The sequence below is a fragment of the Dipodomys merriami genome, unplaced genomic scaffold (genome assembly GCF_024711535.1).
Source record: "Dipodomys merriami isolate MVZ:Mamm:240054 unplaced genomic scaffold, mDipMer1.0.p SCAF_64, whole genome shotgun sequence".
NCBI lineage: Eukaryota > Metazoa > Chordata > Mammalia > Rodentia > Heteromyidae > Dipodomys > Dipodomys merriami.
In genome coordinates this window covers 3559034-3568681 of record NW_027206224.1, presented here as the reverse complement: position 1 = coordinate 3568681, position 9648 = coordinate 3559034, and the positions used below count along the sequence as shown (strand labels likewise).

The following is a 9648-nucleotide window of genomic DNA, read 5'->3' as shown; positions in this document are numbered from 1 at the left end:
GGAGCAAATCTTTAAGCTTTACCTGAAAGCTCTGTAATAAACATGTGCTGATAGTGATCGGTCTTTGTCTATTCTCCAAACCATGTCTATGTCAAACAAGAGCACCTGCTCAGGTCTGGGTCGAAGGGTCTGGGTCAATGTCCTGGGCCAGAGTTCATTAGATTGGAGACCTTGAGTACACACAGACCTTGTGGCTGAAATACAGTTCAGAGAATATTTAGCCAAGTCATGCCAGGGGAAAAAAAGCCCTTCAGGAAGAGTACCAAGAAGGAAACCCTGTGGTGCCAGGCTGTACATTCTCAACAGTATTGGGCATTGGATGAAGAGTCAAAGCTGGTTTTCACTGGCACCACGTCCTCTGGGAAGCCAGTCTGGGCTGCAGCTCCTAGTCTCTGCTGTCTCACTGCATCCTAACAGGATTCTATGTATTTCACTCACTCCCGATTACAGACCAGGCTCCCAGATTACCAGAGGCCCAGAGAGGCCTGTCTCCTCACAGTGCTGCAACCAGCAAGTTCCCTATAAATGGTTTTCAAGTGTGTAAATGACTTTCCTTGATCACAGCTACCAGGGTCGCCACAGGTTGGGGGTGGGTAAATAGAGGGATGGGTCCTTAAGAAATGCCACAGTGGTCAGGCGTCGGTGGCTCATGTCTATAATCCTAGCTACTCAGGAGACTGAGATCTGAAAATCACAGTTCAAAGACAGCCTGGGCAGAAAACTCAGTGAGACTTTTATCTCCAATAAGCCACTCAGAACACCAGAAGTGGTACTATGGCTCAAGTGGTAGAGCACTAGCCTTGAGCTGAAGAGCTGAGGGACAGCACCCAGGCCCAGAGTTCAAGCCCCACAACTGACAAAAAGAAAAAGAATTCCACAGTGACAAGTAGGTTTAAATGGACCAGTCATTCCTGAATAAGTTGGGTCCATGAAGACTCTCACACTGTGACTCTAAAGGATGAGGAATCTTGATGGAGAATTGGTAATCTATGAACAATGAGTTCAAGGAGGAATTTCAAAATGAGGACAGTCATAGGTCCCTATCTCTGCTCAAGTGCTCACCTTTGTCCCATAGAAGGTAGGGGAGGGGGGACATTGACCATCTGTGGGATTCTAAGCCTGCTTCCCCACAGACCATTCCTGAATTTCTTCATTACACAACCTTCACCTCAGTGACAGTTCTCTGCATCTCAAGGGCTGCAGAAGACAAACAATACCTCTGGAAGAGGCAAAGAGAAAGTAGGAGAAGGGAAGGCCTCACACCCAGAGTGCTCCACTGACTTCCTGTGACCTCTGCCCTTTCAGTGCCACTCACTTGAAGGAACAACCTTGCCCAGCCTCTCCTATGTCTCTGCCTATTACCTGTCAGGTCCAAACTCCTGGCTGGGCAAGGAGAGACAGCCATGCTGCTGGACCAACTTCCTGCTGAGCTGACCACAGTGGTATATGGGTTCCTGCTTCTTCCATTCCAGATCCAGGGTAAGATTCCTGCAGAGGGTGGGTCAGGAATATAGGGACCAGGGTGAGATCTGACACATTGTGTAGAGCAGAGTTGGATGTTGGAGCAGGGAGGGATGAAGGGACAGGTAGAGATGACAGATAATAGTGTGGGAAAATTGCGCTACATGTCTAGAGTGGTGAGCATATAGGTCAGAGGGGGTCATAGATGCCTGAGGACACAAAGGAGTGAGCCCAATATGAAAGAGTCTGAGGTGCACTGACACGTGCCAGACAGACTCAAGGATTCTGGACATTTCTCTTCTCTATGTGTTGTTGTAGCTATAGCTGTAACTGCTACTAAATCTGCTCATGCAACTGTCATTCACACTATCCTCTGTCCCTGAATGGGGCTCCTTCATCACCAGGGAAGCATCTTGGCATGGTCTAATAGGACCTGGTTTCTGGTTCTGGAAGAGCTATACCTCCCCAGAAACACATAATAAACTTGAACTGAGATGCCCCTGGGTTATTTCACCTATGTATGAATTCTGGGCAATGGCTTGGCTTGGCTTCTATGGCAAAGGGAATATGCCCTGTGCCTGCCACAGACTTCCCAGGACCTTTTCAGGAGTTCATACCCCCAGAGAATTCTATCCAGAAATGTATGTGCAATCTTTGATTCCCCTCACCCCAGACCAAGCTGGGATGGGCCCTGATGAACTCTCCTACCCTCTCCTGTTTAACCTGCCACGGCCTAGTCCTACCAGATTCATTCCCTTGCCTGCTCTTGATCAGGCTGTGGCTGTGATTCTGAGATAATGAGTCCAAGATAACAAATGTTTATATCAGCAAGAACTGGTCATGAAAATCTTGTTATCCAGAGATCTGGGATACAAAATCTGTTCATTCAAGGGTCACTTTTTGCCTCTGCATAGCTAGCTAGCTTCCTCATACCATTTCATCAGGGGCTTGAAGCAACATGCAAGTAGCTGGTCTCTAACAGGAACCTATGAGCAATGCTTATCCTTTTCTGAACATGAGTGGCCACAGTAAGGTCCAGGGTCAGAGTGGAGACAACATGGAGATCAGTGGTGTGTCTCTAGACTTGGAAAGATATTGGGAAGTTGATGTCAATGGTGTCTATTTATGGTTACTATTTTGGCTTCAGCCATACCAGGTGATATGAAACTTTATGATTCACAATTAGCTCCTGGAGAGTTCTTAAGGCAAGGAGATTTGTGAATTTCTGCAACCTGAAGGTGATACTGGGAGACAGTTCCAATGGAGGTGGATTGGTACTGATAACAAAATAGCCAGAGATTGTGAGCCTGGTTGGATGCCTCAAAACACCTGAAGGAGCAGGCATTTTGGGGCTACCAAATGTGAGCACACATGAAAGGATTCTGTCTGAAGGTAGGAAAAAGAATTCAATGTATGATCATCCACTTAAACAAGTATCATGATTATACAAGCCAGGTTGATGTGGACCATAAGATGATTTCCAGTGGCCTCCTTCCTCCTTGATCCCCAACACAAGCAGACCAGGGATTTCATGATGTAATCAGACTCTGTTACTCTCTCCTTGCAGCCCTCATTTCTTCTTGACATTTTCATTACCTCCAGTGTGAGTTTCCTGAGAATTGGAAATGTTCAATCCAATCCTCAGAATCCAGCTAGTATCTCGTAAAACCTGTTAGGTCACTGGAATTGATGCTTATCATCCTATTACCCAACACCCAAGCTAGAAGCTCCTAGGACTTAATGATGGTGCCAAGATCCAAAGAACCTCAGGGAGCCTGCCTGGTAGGAAGGTCTGGGTCAGGTCAGTGAAAACAGTGGTGTTGGAGCACAGTCATGCAGACAGAATGTATGTGAAGCCATTGAACCTGCAGGTCAGAGGACCTTGCCAGGCTGAGCTGTGGGTGGCATAGAGCCAACAGGAGCCACAATGTGAGTGTCTGCTGATGGGGCCAACCAATCCTGATGTGCATCCCTCTACCCACAGGCCAGGATCCAGCCAGCCCCATCAGGACCACATACACCGGGCAGGTGCAGGACAGCCTCATCCATGTGAATGAAAACAATGTGGGAGTGCACACCTTCCTGGGCATTCCCTTTGCCAAGCCACCTGTAGGACCACTGCGGTTTGCCCCTCCAGAGCCCCCTGAGCCTTGGAGTGGTGTGAGGGATGCCACCTCCCACCCAGCCATATAAGCTTTTGTAGGTGAGAATCTCTGGGTAGGATGGACACCCTGGACTAGGCTCAGTGTTTCTTCCATGTAAAGCCCACATTCCTTCTGCATTGGAGCATTTCCCATGTCAATTTTTCCAATGTATTTGCTGGAATTCAGTGGTGGAGCAGTTTTGCCAGGCTCATAGCTCTGGCTTTGCATATGAACAGTGCTAGCACCAGGTGCTAAACACAGAGATATACTTGTGCCATGACTTGTTTCATGCCAACTGTTCTCTGCTACCAGGGGAGGTGTCCCTGGGAAAGATCCATCTTGGCTGGATGGGCCTGACGAAGCTCCTGGTCCGGCAGCAGATGCTACAGATCCCTGAGGAGGGCAGCAGTGGGGGCTCCTTGGAGAAGCCAAGCTCCACACTCACTGTGCCTACTCAAAGGGCCAGGTGCCACTAGTTAAGGAAAAATGTATGTGCTTCCAACTGGAGCCATATTGAAAGGAATGTGGTTCCCTTGGGGTTTGGATTTGGATTTCAGCAATTTCCTACTACCCTATGTGTAACTGAAGTCCATTCAGTCATACTACACTGGTGAGGTTGAAGTAACCCTGGCCAGGCTTTAATTGGCACAGATAGAAGGCATAAATGCCAATCCTTGCACCCAGTGATCCTAGAAGAATCTATGAGTTATGATTTCCAAGCCAAAGGGGGGAGGGAAATCCAATGCAACCAACAGAGTGAAGGCTTCCTGGAAGTCAGAGCTCTCTCATAGGTTGAAATGGAGATCCTTATGCATCCCAAGCCTGTGGCCTGCTCATTGGTTGGAAGACACATATATAAACAGGGCACCAGTGCAGCAGAAGGTCACAGTGGCTGGGAACAAATCTAGCCTCAAAGTTAGAATTTTGACCAGGAGAAAAACGCTGGAATAATTGTCTTCTATTGTAACCAGGAGTCTGCAAAATTCTGATATAATGAATACACAGAAGATGGTGAAGCTAACTATACCTTCTTTTTCCATGTCTAAAGACTGACTTTATCTCAACATCTATTCACCTGCCAGTGCCCAGGAGGGTCCTAACCTGCCTGTGAGTGTCAGGACTTGGTTGTGCTTTGTTGGAGAACATTTCTTCTGAAAGACTCTCAGAACATTTCTTCTGAAAGACTCTCAGTAGTGACAAAAACAACCTGGATTGTGAGGCAAGGTGGATCATAATGAGGTTTCATTATCAGGTTCCAAACACCATTTGCAAGATAGGGTGGCTAATGAATGATAGGAGATGCAATTCCTAACTACTCCCATAGATTAAAGGCCTTGGTTCTTTAATCAAACAAGAAATCATTTGACGAACCTGAGGAACCTAAGTGCTGAACTTTGAGGACACCCAAATTTTGAATTATCTATTTTGCCAATGCTAGTATGTGATTCTTTTTGATTCATATTAAAGTGAAACAATCAGGAAAATGCACTTTCCTTTTCCCTTTAGATGGGCAACAGAGTATAGACCAATACTTCACTCTTGGAGCCATTAATTTGGACTTGGATTCCTGGAGTGGACCTCAAGGCTAGTGATTGAACTTGGAGCTTTTACCCAGGGCAATGTTCAGGAGGTCCTGAGGGAATTCTATGTTGGCAACTCCCCATAGCCAAAGCCATGGACACTGTAATGGACTTGAGAGGTAGGATTGGGGCTGAATGAGAATCAATGACAGCTGTTTTGACTTTCCCAGGTGAAGGTGTGGGTCCATGGTGGTGCACTGGTTACAGGTATGGCTGCCGTTTATGATGGATCCAGGCTGGCAGCAATTGAAGATGTGCTGGTGCTCACTATCCAGTATTACCTGGGAATCCTGGGCTTCTTCAGGTGAGCCTTGGATTGAGCTGGGCAGGGCCAAGCAAAGCTGGGATGGCCCTGTGACCCTTGTCTCTGCCACTTCTCAGCACTGGAGACCAGCATGCCACTGGAAACTGGGGCTTCCTGGACCAAGTGGCCGCCCTACTCTGGGTCCAGCAGAATATCGCCCACTTTGGAGGCAACCCCAACCGTGTCACCATTTTTGAAGAGTCTGCAGGTGGCACAAGTGTTTCCTCACATGTTGTGTCCCCCATGTCCCAAGGACTCTTCCATGGCGCCATCATGGAGAGTGGGGTGGCCCTGATGCCAGACCTCATCTCCAGCTCCTCTGAACTAGTCTCCTCAGTGAGTGCCCTCAGCTGCTCTGGTCCAAACCCCCTGTGTTTCCCCTCACGTAAGAGCCCCTGCTTCACTCTGCTTGCTTGGGACAAAAAGGACCATGAAGATAGCTTGGGAACTTCTCAGGAATTGCATCCACACCTTTCAGCCTCACAGAGGTTGAGCGTGGTCTGTGGCCAGCAAGGCTATACCCAGATTCTCCCACATGGACATAACCATGTAAGCAAGGGGGATGAACCCTCCAACTAATGTCCTCCAACTAATGTCCTAATGCATCATGAAAGTGGGAACAATTTCACACCTACAGCAATCCACACTGTAAACCCAAAGAGATTTGGAGTAACTTACATTAGTCTGGGTTTGGGAAAACCTCTCTTCCTACTTCAGAGGGTAAAGCAGATTCTGCCTGGTTGCTTTCCAGATGGTAACCAACCTGTCTGCTTGTGAGCAGCTTGACTCAGAGGCCCTGGTGCACTGCCTCTGTGGCAAAAGTGAAGAGGAAATGGTGGCTGTTATCAAGGTCAGGCTGAATGGTGGGAGTGGTAGACAGGCAGGCAAAACCTGCCCAATTCTCCATGGGAAAAGGAATACAGGGGGTGAATCACCAGTTCTAATACTCTGAACCAATGATTCTTCTCCTGCCCCCTGAATACAAAATGAAAATTAAGACGGGCTAACACAAGTGTTGAATCTCTTGGGATGTGTGTGGGAGAGAAAGCTGGAAAGCAATAGGGTGGAAGGAACAAAAGGACATTAGGAAATACGTGGTATGTGATCTTAAATCGTGGTTATGAATCATGGATCATCCTCCTCAGACCTTCAAGATCATCCCTGGAGTGGTGGCTGGGGCCTTCTTACCCAGGCACCCAAAGGAACTGCTGGCCTCTGCTGACTTCCACCATCATTGGTGTCAACAATGAAGAGTATGCTGGCTTCTTCACCTGGTAAGACTTAATTCTAACTTAGTAGTCTAAGGAGCTCTTCTGTCAAGTGTGTGAGTGGCAGGAGGGGCATGGTGAGACCAGAGCATGATACCTTCATGACCGCACAATTCCACTACCAAATTGTCTCCTCTCCTCACCACTCAGATCTTGGGATTTCTTGACACCATAAAGCAATAAATAGAAGGAGCTTGTCAGCTGTTATGCAGAACACGGTAGGACGCATGGTAAGGATCAGGACAGCTGCCCCAATGGATGGGACCCCACAAGGTATTTGTAAACATATTAACCTCCAGGAATAAAGGATTGGATATGTGGGTGTTTGTGGCAGGGTTACACCAGAGCTTGATTCTTTCCCTCCTATACTAATAATGTCCCACCCCAGGTGCCATCCCTCCATCCTGAAGCTGCCCCCTCCCTGCCACTGCACTCCTGCCTAACCTGACTCTCTCTGATCTTCTTGGCACAGAACTTGCCTGCTGAGTGTGCTCACCTGCTGATGGAAGAGTACATAGGGGACACCGAGGACCTCCAGACCCTCCAAGCCCAGTTCCAAAACATGATGGGGGACTTCATGTTCGTGATACCTGCACTGCAAGTAGCACATTTTCAGCGTGAGTACATCTGTAGCTGAGGCCTGACTGTGCAGCGGGCAGCTCTGTGATGTCTAAGTCCCCACCCATGTCTCAGTAGCAGCAAATTCTCACAACTACTCTAAGACACAGGCACCACTGGCACTTTGAACAAGTAGAAACGTAGTCAGTGTCTAGTTCAAGATCACACAAATAGGAAATACAAGTCATAATTTAACCAAAGTCTTTCCCATTGGGGTCACCAGGAAGATGGCAGGGATATACAATTCTTGGCCTCAAAGCCCATCCTAGAAATCAGAGAATGTATCACTGACTGTGATGAGCACCTTTGGTCTTTGCAAGGCCTCCTCCTGCCTGAGGCTTCTCACTTCACACTCCAGATTCCAGCCAGCTTCAGCCTAGCTATTTATCACCAAAGGCGAGGGAGGACAGCTACAATTGAGGTGTTCTGACATTCTGGTTTGTCTACACTTCTAGGTTCTAATGTCCCGTCTACTTCTATGTATTCCAACATCCTCACAGCCTATTCAAAGACCTCAGGCCCCCACATGTGAAGGCTGATCAAGATGATGAGGTTGAGTTTGTCCTCAGGTCTTCCTTGTATGGCAGCAGCCATGAGTCTTCTTATTTTCCATGAGCTAGAATAGGCCACACCAGGATCCCTCCAAGGTGATTTTCCTCATGGTCTACATAAGGAAACTGAAACTCAGAGAGAGGACAAGATCAAGTGTCCAAAATCTTACCATTCAAGCTGGGTGCCAGTGGCTCACACCTGTCATCCTAGCTACTCAGGAGGCTGAGATCTGAGGATCACAGTTCAAAGTCAGCCCTGCAGGAAAGTCCGTGAGACTCTTATCTCCAACAAACCACTAGAAAATGGAAATGGCACTGTGGCTCAAGCGGCAGAGCACTCGCCTTGAGCTGAAGAGCGCAAGGACAGCGCCCAAGCCCAGAGTTTAAGCCCCACGACCCACAAAAAAAAGAAAAAAATCTTACCATTCAAAAGGCTGCAGATGTTTAGAATTCAAGCCTTTCTTTCCCCACGCAGCCTGTGCTCCTAACACCTGTCCATAAGGTGTCAGACATAAGTACAGAATGCATAGTTGGCAGTTATCAAAGTCCTTAAATTATCCCCAGGGACTGAGAGTAGAAATATCCTCTAGTCCAGGAATACACATTGGCATATATTCAACTAGAGGCTGGGATGAGTAATGGAAGGTTGTGCAACGGGAGTGCCTGATACTGGGTGAGGCAGAGGGAAAGGATCAGACTTGCTAAAGAGGATTAGACTATAATTAAATGGAGGGTGGAGAGCAGGAATAGACACTCTGAATTGTCCAAAGTGTGGACCCTTGTTCTCCTCTGTGCAGCTGACTTTTCTGAGGAGGAAGAGCTGCTGAGCAGAAGATGATGAAGTACTGGGCCAACTTTGCTGCAATGGGTGAGATAATTCACCTAACCCTGTCTGTCTGGAATGAGGTCCATCTAGTGATCTCCTTGTGGCAACTCATGGGCCTTCATGATCCTTAATTACATGACAGCTCCCCCTCAAACCCAGGACTCACTCACACAGAGACAGTGCATCGTCGGTACAAGCCACTCTCTCTTGCCCGAGAGATCTCAAAGGTGGACCACAGCTTTGTGGAAACATCAGGACTCACCTGTGTGAGGTGGCTCTGAGCCATAAATAACAGACAATAGGCCTTGTTTTCCTATATCAGAACAGTTTCTCTCATTCCCCTACTACTGACCTTTGGGATGCGTGGTATTACCCTAATGAGGTGATTGGGTCCAGGCCCACAAGGACTTAGAATGACCCTCACCCCTCCTCCTGGGAGGGTGTGTCCACAAGAACCCTAACAGTGAGGACCTGCTCCACTGGCCCACATTTGACCAGAATGAGCTGGACATCCATCCTGCTGTGGGCCAGGCCCTGAAGGCCTCCAGGGTGAAGTTCTGGACCAAGACCCTGCCCCAGAAGAGCCAGCAGCTCAAGGGCATTAAGCAGAAGCACCTAGAGCTATAGTGGTCTATGTTAGGAGAGGTGAACTTGATTTTAGGTAGCTTCAGCATGAGGTGGCCTCCAATTTACAATGAAATAGGGACTGACTGGATCGTTCATTCACTTAGCCATTCACCCTCTTTATGCAGCCAGCCAGCCAACCAACCAATACTTATGAACAACTGCCTGCGTGATGTTCATGACCAACTTGCCTGAGCATTCTCTTGTTAGACACACTCAGTAAATGCTCCCAAGGCAATGAACCCCTATGGTGCTTACTGTCTTCCATTCCC

General features: G+C 47.9%; 1 pseudogene; it reads left to right on the top strand.

The window, feature by feature from the left end:
* The first annotated feature begins 1403 nt into the window (after positions 1-1403).
* LOC138815329 (pyrethroid hydrolase Ces2e-like) lies at positions 1404-8776 on the top strand (annotated as a pseudogene).
* Positions 8777-9648: the final 872 nt, after the last annotated feature.